Here is a 9,655-nt window from a genome sequence, read left to right as displayed (position 1 = left end):
ATTTACCAATGGAACATCATCACCTTGTATTCTTTTATGCAATGGCTCCAACTTAGCAATGCTTTTAGGAAACTCCATGTCATAACACTGTAAATAAGAATGAAAATAGTCAAAAGGTTCAATAACAAAGAATTTAACCAAGCTTTTATCTTCCACCATCCAACAAGAATAGATATCGCCAAATTCATGTTGGAATCCAATTTGCTACCATCTCCTGTGCCTCACCACCCCTTTCAAAAGGTATTTTAACACGTGGTTGCACAAAATCACAAGAACTAAAACAAGAAAGAGTTAATGGGTTAGGAAGTAAAGAAACTTTTTTTCTTGCTTACACTTTCTTTGGCTTTTATCACAAGACTAACGTTTTCCTCACCCTTAGCCTCTTTTCTCTCACTAAAGAGTTTTTCTTTGCTTTCACTCAATCCCTCTTGCTTTTCTCTCTCTACCTCACAAACTTTGTTCATCTCATTACCTTCTCTCTTTTCTTTTCTTTCAATATCACTCTTTACCTCACTTGACATCCCACTCTTTTCACTCAAGACAACCTCTCCTTTTTCCTCTCTTGGAATGTCAACATGCACTCCCTTACTCCTCTCATTCTTTTCTCTCTCATATTTTTTCATATTCTCTTTAACAATCTTTTCATCTTCACAAATTTGTGAGGGAGTCAAAGGCCCAAGAATGAGTTTCTTCCCTTTAATCTCAAAAGAGTATCTATTTTTTTCTATACTATATGAAGCACTTCTATAGACATACCATGGCCATCCCAACAAGATATAAAAACTATTCATCGGAATGACATCACACCAAATCACATCTTCATACCTTCCAATAGAGAATGAAAAGAACACTCTTTTATCTACTTTTACCCCTTTCAACATGTAGGGTTCAATATGCTCAACACAAGGCAAGTTCAATTTCTCAACCATATGAGTGCTAATTAAGTTATAGCCAAATGCTTTGTCAATTCTAAGGGCATAAATTGCAGACATCACTTTAGCTCTTGTTTGAAAAATAACTTTACCATTGCCTTCCTTCCATTCGGTATACTGTAAGTTCGACTTTTCAAGTTGTTGAGTCATAGCTTTCCTCCTTCCATTGTAACTACCTGTTTGAGACATCTTGACATAGATTAAGGAAAATATATATCTCTCAAATTTGGCTTTTTCCCTATAATGCTCTCACCTCTCTTGCCTTTTTTCCCTCTCGAAATAACCTTTGAACAAAATACTTTGTAGATTTATGGTTAAATCCAACTCATATAAAAGTTCTTAGTAGTAAAATATAGATTTTTGGTAAACAAATGAAAGAAGAACCAAATTCTAGAACTATTAGGCTCGGTTGAAACAAGACACGAACAAAAAGGAAATGATTATATATTTAGATTAGAAAGAGTAAGAAAAATTAAATTTTTGTCTTATCTTTGAAATCTGGGATCCCCTCTTCTTGTTTCCTTTGATAGTATTTGGAAACAAATTAGATACAAAAGAAAGTTCCTGGAGAGCAAGCAATTTTTTTTTTAAAAATTGATTTTCATTTTTTTTTGTTTTTCTTTTTAACTTTTTTTTTTTTTGCTCTTAGTATTCAAGAAATTCCCAGAATTATGAAGAACGAAACCTTGATAGAACCGCTCTGATACCACTTGATAACGACAAGGTCGGGAATCCAAACTAGAGTAAGAATTTGAAAAGTAAATGCGGAAGCAATAACAATAAGGAATTGAACAACTAGAACAAAAGGGCAGAAATAAAGGATATGGGAAAATTTAAGGAAAGAATTCCAAGAACTTCCAAGAACTCAAGTTATATAGCCTTGACAAGATCAAAGTAACAACGTCTTGATTTATTGAAGAAATCAAATGCCTTTACTTAAAAGCAAATCAAAACAATAGATTCGGATCTTGACTGCTTTACGAGTAACTTGAGACAGCAATTAATAACTAGTATTAATCGTCTTCTAAGAATACTACAAAGGAATCAAAGAGATCACAATAGAGAAGTAATCTTACTACCTTGAACTATGAACTAGTAAAGGTTGAAAGATAAATCTCAAAGCACAAGTAACAAAGGTTCAAAAGAACTCTCAAAGTATGATATACTTAATCAATAATGAAGTGTCTCAATGAATGAGAAGAACTCCTTATTTATAGGAGTACTAAGGCATAAAAAGTCATTACAATTAGGTAGGGGGCTGCTAAGGGGTAACAAAGTCATCAAAATTAGGTAGGGTGGTTGCTAAGAAATAAGAAAAGTCACAAAATTAGGTAGGGGCGGCCAAATCCCTTTGGGGCAGATTTGGCCCTTAAAACTACTAGTTTGGGCCATTGGTTTGGACTCCAATTGGGCTACATTTCAAACACCCCCATTTGGACCTCTTTTAAGCTTATATTGGGCTCTTCTAGGTGCCCTTTTGCTAGATTTCAAGGGCCGAGTTCGGGACTCAATCTTCCTCCTCTTGGACTTCAATTTGGGCCACCAAATAATTGTAAAACTTGTATAATTTATCTCCTTTGGTCTTGAGCTCGTCCTCCACAATTAAAAGCTTCTTTATTTGCACTTGAAGTCTAATGGCCTTATTTTGCAACTCTTTAGCTTGACATATTGTTAAAGGCCATCTTTGAGATTCCAAAGCTTCATCCTTGTCCTTGAATAGAGTTGAGCTTCCTAGGATGCTATCATAGAGTAATACCTCTGAGAACTCCCTCATGTAGCTAGAGAAGCATTTGCTCCCCTAGACATCTCCCAAGTGGTATACCAACGTGTTGCTAGATCCTGTAATCTATATGCTGCCAATTCAACTAACTCTCTATCTATGGCATGCATAACTCTGAGGGGTCTAGCTACTTTGTCTAGAAAAACCTCGGGATTCTCTGCTGTACAGATCCCGTGAAAGCTGAAGGCTGTAATTGATGAGCTCAGACATCTACTTAAATTATGCTCGCTTGTTAAAGATAGTATAGTATAAAATCGTATCCGCAGGGATTGGAGTTAAACAATATTTTTGTAGTTTCTAGGTTGATTGCTATTAATGAGAATCTACAATCAAGATTTATATGACTAATAACTAAAATTAACTAAGAATCTAAAGCTATGACTAATGATTATCGAAACAAGGAATAAGCAAAGAATGTTATCAATGGGAGAAGATAGGGTTTTGATAGGATAGGTGCAAGATAATTTTTTGGGATCTAACTCTAGATAATTCACTTCTAATGTTTAAGTGAGTCTCTCGAATTCACTCAATTATTAGTTCAAACGTTCAGCAAAAATTCCTCTCTCGATTAAGTCTTAACCTCACAAGATGAACCAATTTAAGCACGTGAAGATATAAAAGAATGCATAGTGGATTGGTCTTTAGGAGAACCTCTCTCGATTATCCTCCTAACTAGGTTTAATCAATGATTCAACTAGCCTCTTTCAATTACTAAGAAGAATTAATGAACTCAATCAACAATGTAATGCGAAGATATCACAAGTCATGCCTCTCTCAATTACATGAACAAGTGAGTATAGATACAATAATTAAGTCATCCAAAATGATTCAATACATAAAACTAGATTTATAATCCACAAACAAATATCAATACACCAAATCCATCAAACCCTTAAGGGAAACTACTCCATAGATATGGAGCAATTCATCACAAATATGGTAAAAGTAAAGGAAAACATAAAACGATTCAAACTCGGGTCTTAAGTGAGGATGGAATGATGAAATCCTTGTGCTTTTGCTCCCCCAACTCCTCCTTAGCTTACTTAGGTATAAAGTGTGTCAAAAGTCCATAAACTAACGTTTTTCCATATATTTATACCAAGTAGGGTCAGCCCCCAACAAAATCACATTTTCCTAGCCGAAATAGGATATTTACTCTGTAAAAAATACACAGGTTCGCTGCATGGGGTGACGCGCCATGCAGGGCATTATTGGGGAAATCCAGAGAGTAGAAATCTGACAGACAAAAGGAAAATGAGCAGCTGCGACAGTGGAGATTTCTCAGAGTACAGATTTTTCTTGCGTCTTGAAGTCCAGACTTGGTCCTCGACCCCCGAACACGATTCCGGCTTAATCCCTTGGGATTTTACTCAGACTTCAAATCTCCAAATCACTCAAATTCATTCCATAACATCTACATAGCTCAGAATCACACTCACAAGCCATAAACCACACAATAAGAGCAAAACACTATCAATTATAGCTCAAACACAAGTAAAGTGCAGTAAATTAGAGTGCAATAAGCGACTAAAATACGAGATTATAGACTACCATCAACACCCCACACTTAAACCATTGCTCGTCCTCGAACAATCAAACTACACTTCATATAGACACGGCCTTTTTAAACAACTCCCGTTACTCATCATACCAAGAATATTTAAAATAGATTAAGCACTCTAACGTAACATCCTCGCCTCAAGATTTGACTCACAAGCACTATACATTATTTATAACCCGCTCACTTACTCTAACGTAGAGGTCAACGACATTATCTTTCCTTCGTGAATCAAATGCCCTTACACAACAATAGAGAGTAGTTCCACACACAATAGACATTAAGAACAATTAGGACCTCAAGATAGAATGAATTCGCTCACTCTCAGAAACAACATTCATATGCCACAAAAGACATACCATAGGCTTTCACGTAGTGTACTACTCTACTAATTGAGCTCATTCAGTCAAAGATCAAGTAGGACTTTAATTGGTTGTAATGTAAGCTGCGGGACGGGGAGGATACATTTAGATATAAGAGTGACGCCACCTCCCTAAGCACTTTAATACATACATTGCATTGTTCAAAAACCCACACTTATGTCAAACCAAAACTCCACCTTCACATCAATATATGTCAATTCCCAACTTCTTTAAGCACAAATACATCAAGAGTTACCACTATCAAGGAATATGTTTTCACAATAATAGAACTATTTTTCTTTCTTTTTCAAAATAGTACACCTTTCTCCTTAGTTCAATAGTTTCACTCAAAAGCCAAACCAACCACCCCACACTTCAACTTTTGCAAAGTTCATATCAAATTCAAGTGCTCACGAGAAGTAAAAGGTTTAAATAGATGGTCAATTCAAACAAATGGGTAAGGCTTGTAATGTGATTGCATAGGAAACAGGATTACAGGCTCAACGGGGTTAACTAAGATACATAACAATTAGGTGGGTACTATCTTATAACTGGCATAACAAAGAAATGCCTATATCACTTCCAAGACTGAACAAAACTACTATTTCTCTTTGCAAACACACGAGGCAAGTTCTAGACATCAAATGCAATGCAATGAATAATACAAAACCTCACACACACGGCACATATTTCACTCAGGGTTGGACTCATCAAGACACTCTAGTCAAAGCAGTTAAGCAAAGTTAAGATCATCCAATTTAAGGTACTTATACAAGAGTCACAAACTGAGCCTAAGCGTCACAACTAAAGCACTTACTAATTCTCAAGGCATAATAAAGTTAAGAGATATCACCTTGAATTCAAATCATAGCACAAGGTTTCATACTCCTAACAAAAATAAAAACTAACTACACCCAGTTCAAACAAAACCCTTGGAAAAGAATCGAGGTACAAAGAAAATCAAGGGAAAATTATTACACTACCTACAAACTAAAATCTTTTTGTCTTTTTCTTTCAACTTTAATCCCTCAAGAAACCCGTCGAATGATATCCATCGTCGGGAAAATCGAAAATTTTAAAATTTTTATGTTTTTTTCAATTATTTTCTATCTCTAACTACTAAAACAACAAAAACTAAAACTAATATACATACATACAACATATTCCCCACCCCACACTTTAAGTTGTGGCATATCCCCATGACACACAATTAAAAAGCATAAGGTAAAGAAAACTTCCCTAAACATCTAGTCAGGGTCTGAGTCGAAGTCGGGCTCCATTCTTCGCCTTCGAACTAATGCGCGCATCCATGCAGACAGCTTCTTCTCAGCCTTCTTGGGGTACACCCCGCACTTATCTTTCTCACTCAGTGCAGCTTTCTCTTTCGAGCCCTTCACTTTCCATTCAACACTTGCAGCTGATTTTTCCTTTTGTGCCCCCTTTTCTACATTCATATCAAAAGTCACCGTCTCCTCGCCCACTCTAAGAATTATTTTCTTCTCATGTATATCCAATATTGCTCTATCCGTTGCTAAGAATGGTCTTCCTAAGATAAGGGGGACCTCCTTGTTTTCCTCCATTTTTACCACTATAAAATATATAGGAAATACGAACTTATCCACCCGAACTAACACATCTTCCACTATCCCCTCGGGTATTAAAGTTGTTTGGTTTGCCAGCTGCAACGATATTGGTGCAGACCTTATCTTACCAATCTCTTTCTCTAGTTTCCTGTAAATAGATAGAGGCATTAGATTAATTGAGGCACCATAATCACATAAGAACTTGTCAAAATTAATAGAGCCTAAAGAGCAAGGTGTAGTAAAACTCCCTGGATCTCCACACTTTTATGGGAGTTTGTTTTGCAATATCTTGCAATGCTCTGTGAGCTTGACCACTGAGGTCTCTTCTATCTTACTCTTCTTGGTTAGGATTTCCTTCAAACATTTGGCATAAGCATGCATTTGTGAGAGCACTTCTGTGAATTGCAAATTTACATGAACCTGTTTCAGCACATCTAGAAATCTTGCAAACTGCTTGTCCAGCTTTTTTTCTCTACATAGCTTTTGAGGGAAAGGTAAAGCAAGCATATGTTCGCTCAAATTATGTTCCTCCCTTCTTGATTTTTATTCCTTCTTATTCTTCTCAGTTTTCATCGGGTCGTTCTTCTTTTTATCAACATTATTTTTCAGTTGCTCCCCACTTTCTTTTTCAAGTATCACATCCTTTTGGATCGGCATGGGATCTTTCAACACTTGCCTACTTCTCAAGGTTATAGAATTCACCGTTTCTTTGGGATTCTTTTCTGTATCAGCGGGGAGAGTTCCTGGAACCCTTTCAGATAATATTGTTGCAGTCTGTCTCACTTGTCTCTCCAGGTTTCGAAGAACAGTGCACAATTCTTTGATAGCTGCTCCATGAGCATCCATCCTCTCATCTATCTTGATAATGAAGTCCTTCATTAGATCCTCTAGACCAGGCTGGATGGGCTGTTGAGGCTGAAATTGCTGCCTCTACTGATTTTGGTATGTTGGAGCTCCTTGTCCCTGCGGTCTAGAGTTATTTTGTTGCCAAGCATTCGCAGTACCTCCAGGTGAACTCCATGAAACAACAGGGTGCCTCTGACCCATTGCATTGAAATTGTAGTTTCCCACAGCATTTACTTCCTCAGTTGAGGCTTGACACTCATGAGTAAGATGTCCTCTTCCACATATATCACAAGCTGCGTGAGGGTCACTTTGTGTCATAGCTAAGGTCAGCTTTCTTATTTCTTTAGCCATAGCATCAAGTTGTACCTGCACAGATATAGTAGCATCAACTTGGTGAACACTAGTTGATCTTCTTCTTTCAGCATTCTCAGATGGCCACTGATTAGCATCTTCAGATAACTCATCAAGAATTGTAACTATCTCCTTTGGAGTCTTCTTCATCAAGGGTCCTCCAGCTGCATTGCTCAATGTTCTACGTGAGGCCGGTGTCAATCCATCCCAAAAGTCCTGGAGTTGCATCCAGAGTTCAATTCCACTATGTTAACACTTTCTAACAATCTCCTTAAACCTCTCCCATGCTTCAAAAACAGTTTCATTCTCTTTCTGGCAGAAGTTATAGATTTCTCTTCTAAACTTGCCCGTTTTAGCTGAGGAGAAATATTTATCAAGGAATTTTCTGGTCATCTCCTGCCAAGTTCCAATTGATCTTGTGGGCAAGCTTCGAAGCCACTGCTCTGCATCATCTTTGAGAGAAAAAGGGAATGCCCTTAAGTACACAACATCTTGTGACACCCCATTGTATTGAAAGGTGTTCATAATCTCCTCGAAGTCCATTAGATGTGTGTTTGGATCTTTGTTTGGCTTCCCTCTGAAGACACAACAATTCTTAAGATTTTGGATCAACTCTTGCTTTAATTCGAAATTGTTTGCTGCAATTGGATGTATTCTAACACTTGATAAACCTTGATTGTAGACAGGTCTAGCATAATCGCCAAGTGGTCTCCCAAGAAAGGGTTGATGTTGATTAAGTCTATGACCCCTCTCTTCTTTGGGCTGCTTCTCTCGCAGCTAAATCCACATCATCTTCACCATTTCCAGCCATAAGTTCTTTGGTTGAAGATTGCCCAACCTTTTCTGTTGTCTCAGGGAGATTTCTTTCCTTCTTCAGCTGTCGCAATTGTTTTTCAATTTCTGGCTCATATGGTAGCACTTCCTTCGCAGAAGTTCTAGTCATGCACCACTCTGAACCTGTAACCTACGCACAGTCAAAGAACACCAACTGTAAAAAGGGAAAAATAAAATAAAAGAAAAAGAAAAATTCCTTAATTAACACTACAAACTATTTCAAACACTATTGATTGCCAATCCCCGGCAACGTCGCCAAAATTTGACGAGCTCGGAACACCACTTAAATTATGCTCGCTAGTCAAAGATGGTATAGTATAATATCATATCCACAAGGATTGGAGTAAAATAATATTTTCGTAGTTTCTAGATTGACTGCCATCCAGGAGAATCAACAATTGAAATTTATATGATTAATAACTAAAATTAACTAAGAATCTAAAGCTATTGACTAATGATTATCGAAACAAGGAATAAGCAAAGAAGGTTATCAATGGGAGAAGATAGGGTTTTGATAGGATAGGTGCAAGATAATTGTTTGGGATCTAACTCTAGATAATTCACTTCTAATATTTAAGTGAGTCTCTCGAATTCACTCAATTATCAGTTCAAACGTTCAACAAAAACTCCTCTCTCGATTAAGTCTTAAACTCACAAGATGAACAAATTTAAGCACGTGAAGATATGAAAGAATGCGTAGTGGATTGGTCTTTAGGAGAACCTCTCTCGATTATCCTCCTAACTAGGTTTAATCAATGATTCAACTAGCCTTTTTCGATTCCTAAGAAGAATTAATAAACTCAATCAAACAATGTAATGCGAAGATATCACAAGTTATGCCTTTCTCAATTACATGAACAAGTGAGTATAGATGAAACAATTAAATCATCCAAAATGATTCAATATATAAAACTAGATTTATAATCTACAAACAAATATTAATACATCAAATCCATCAAACCCTAAAGGGAACTACTCCATAGATATGGAGCAATTCATCACAAATATGGTTAAAGTAAAGGAAAACATAAAATGATCCAAACTCGGGTCTTAAGTGAGGAAGGAATGATGAAATCCCTGTGCTTTTGCTCCTCCAACTCCTCCTTAGCTTCCTTAGGTCTAAAGTGTGTCAAAATTCCAGAAAATAACGTTTTTCCATGTATTTATACCAAGTAGGGTCAGCCCCCAACGAAATTACATTTTCCTAACCGAAATAGGATATTTACACTGTAAAAAATGCACAGGATGACACGCCATGCAGGGCATTATTGGGGAAACCCAGAGAGTTGATTTCTGATAGACAACAGGAAAATGGGCAGCCGCGGCACCCCACGCGCCGCGACAGTGGGGTTTTCTCATAGTACAAATTTTTCTTGCGTTTTGATGTCCAGACTTGGTCCTCGATCCCC

At 37.0% G+C, this 9,655-nt stretch overlaps 1 pseudogene; it reads left to right on the top strand.

The window, feature by feature from the left end:
* Window positions 1-7,658: 7,658 nt before the first annotated feature.
* LOC142174227 (small nucleolar RNA R71) lies at window positions 7,659-7,757 on the top strand (annotated as a pseudogene).
* The last annotated feature ends 1,898 nt before the right edge of the window (window positions 7,758-9,655 follow it).

The sequence above is a fragment of the Nicotiana tabacum genome, chromosome 2 (genome assembly GCF_000715075.1).
Source record: "Nicotiana tabacum cultivar K326 chromosome 2, ASM71507v2, whole genome shotgun sequence".
Lineage (NCBI taxonomy): Eukaryota > Viridiplantae > Streptophyta > Magnoliopsida > Solanales > Solanaceae > Nicotiana > Nicotiana tabacum.
This window is presented reverse-complemented; position numbering and strand designations above follow the sequence as displayed.